This window comes from Rattus rattus, chromosome 10, assembly GCF_011064425.1.
Source record: "Rattus rattus isolate New Zealand chromosome 10, Rrattus_CSIRO_v1, whole genome shotgun sequence".
Classification (NCBI taxonomy): Eukaryota; Metazoa; Chordata; class Mammalia; order Rodentia; family Muridae; genus Rattus; species Rattus rattus.
Window position 1 is genome coordinate 34,573,959 of NC_046163.1, and position 2,461 is coordinate 34,576,419.

Sequence of the window (2,461 nt, forward strand, 5' to 3'; positions counted from 1 at the left end):
TGGTTGTGCCACTCTACACTACATCATGCCTGAGAGAAGCTAGGGTGCTTGTTACTTTAGTTGGTAAAAACAGTTACCACAGAAGCATGAGGGCCACCACGTTTGAATCCTAGAACATGTGTGGAAAAACTGGATGTGGTGGCATGGCTTATGATCCCAGAGCTGAGGAGGCAGAAGTGGGACTCTCCCAGGGTCTCGAAGACCCCCTAATCTCATTAGCAAGGTCTGAGCTGATGAGAGACCCTGTTTCAGAAAACAAGGTCGACAGTCCCCGAGGAATAACACCAGGTTGTCTATTGGCCTCTATGTGCACTTATACACACTATCAGCCTCCATGTGCACTTGCACACGGTCTATCTGCATCTACGTGCACTTGCACACAGTCTATCGGCATCTATATATACTTGCACACACTGTCTATCAGTCTCTAGGCCTCTATGCGCATTTGCACACACAAACACAGATGGATCATCAAACACACAAAAAACATGCACAGACATGTTTAAGATGATAGATTTTATAAGCATTTTACCACAATTTTTTTAAAAAAGCATACTAAAAGGGAGTTTGGATGGTCTACGGTATTTCATACTTTGTAAAATGTGATCGTGTATGTGTCCATAAGATTCTTTACAAAAACCCGCCCTTTCCTCTTTTTCTGGAACCAGGCGGCCTCAGCCATGAATAACGCAGCAACGGCCAATATTAAGGCTCGGGACCTGCGTGGCAAGAAGGAGAAGCTGTTGAAACAACTGGACAAGCCAACGTGACAGGAGGCGCAGCATCCAAGCTCTCCAGGATACGAGTCGTACGCAAATCCATCGTCCGTGTCCTCGGGTCATTAATCAGACTCAAAAGGAAAACCTGAGGAAATTCTACAAGGGAAAGAAGTTCAAGCCCCTGGACCTGAAGACTAGAGCTGTGCGCCGCTGGCTCACCAAGCTCGAAGAGAAGCTGAAGTCCAAGACGCAGCAGTGGGAGGAGCCCTGTACTCACTGTGCGTCACGCAGTCAATGGCAATAAAGTGCAAGACTGACTTTAAAAAAAAAAAAACAAAAAACAAAAAACGATTCTTTACAACAACTTATGAGGGAGCAGGCCGAATGTTATTACTTCCCTTTGAGAGTGGAAGAGATTCCTTGTAGGAGTAGGGGTTTTGTAAACCGGCTCAACAGGAATGGGGATGTTTTAAAGAGACATTTGAGCCCCTCCCTTTGACTCTCAGACTATGGAAACAATGGTCCCCGAGAAATAGGAATTTCCCCTGGAATCTCAAGCTGGGAGAAGGAGACTGAAGCCTGGTGCCAGGCAGAGGACAAACTGTCTTTTGTTCTGGTTTTTGCTTTAAGAGATAGGGTTTCTTTTTTTGTAGTCCTGGCTATCCTGGAACTTATTCTGTAGACCAGGCTGGTTTCAAACTCAGAGACTGGCCTGTCTCTGCCTCCCAAGTGCTGGGATTTAAGGTGCCTCCTCGAAAGACTTTTTGTTTTGTTTTGTTTTATTTTTCAGAGGAAAAAACTTTGCTTCCAGCAAAGAAGTCTCACATGGTCTGACAACTTATCAGAGTTGGTGATGGGCTAGACTACGCTTTGAAGGCGAATGCTTCACTATGCACACCTCAGGCCCTGTATTTAACCCTTGATCCAGGCATCAGTGGTTATGAGCTTTGATGTGATCTCTGGTCCTCAGTCCCACAGGGGCTCTGACACCTGTGACCTACTTTTCCCAACGTCCTATCTTCATACCTTCATTTCAACTGTCTTGCATGACTCATGTAAGCTCTCTCTGCCATTTACTCACCTAGCTTTGGAGACCCAGTCAGGAACTAGAGTTTCCTCAGAAAGCTTGCTCAGTGACTTCATAGAAAATGGAGTTGGCATGTTAGTCTCCCTCAGCAACCTGAACAGAACTTTAGTGACATGGTTGGGTAAATTCTGACAAATACATACACCCTTGTACCTCACACCCTATCAAAACTCAGAGTATTTCTAGCAACCTAGAAAGTTTGCCACTTGACCCCAAAGCAACTACTCTGGATTTTTTTACTCTATAAGAAATCTGGATTGTTTTCGAGAGGGTTGGGCAAGAGTGGGAGTGTGGGAGGAGGTGGTTATTTGCTGAGCATTGTTCCTGACCTATTGTTTCCCACCTAAGACCAGAGCCCTGCTGAATGGGGGGGGGGGGGCGGCGGCACAAAAACACAGAAAACAAAGAAATAACTTCCTCTGTTTCTCACATTTGAGCTGAAACTCCCTTTCCTTGGATAGTGGAGGCCAAGTTCTAGTTTGAGAGAGGTTGAAGGAAGGTGACATATTAAAGCAAAGGATACCCCATACCTACATGCTCCCTGACTCGGCCACTATTTCCATTATTGAACATTATTTCAGATCCTAATTATTAGGCTTCTGTAAGCATGTGTGCTCTATCCTCTGTTCCTATCTGTAAAACTCCTACCTCTTTG

General features: G+C 45.2%; 1 pseudogene; it reads left to right on the forward strand.

The window, feature by feature from the left end:
• The first annotated feature begins 680 nt into the window (after window positions 1-680).
• LOC116911637 lies at window positions 681-1,023 on the forward strand (annotated as a pseudogene).
• The last annotated feature ends 1,438 nt before the right edge of the window (window positions 1,024-2,461 follow it).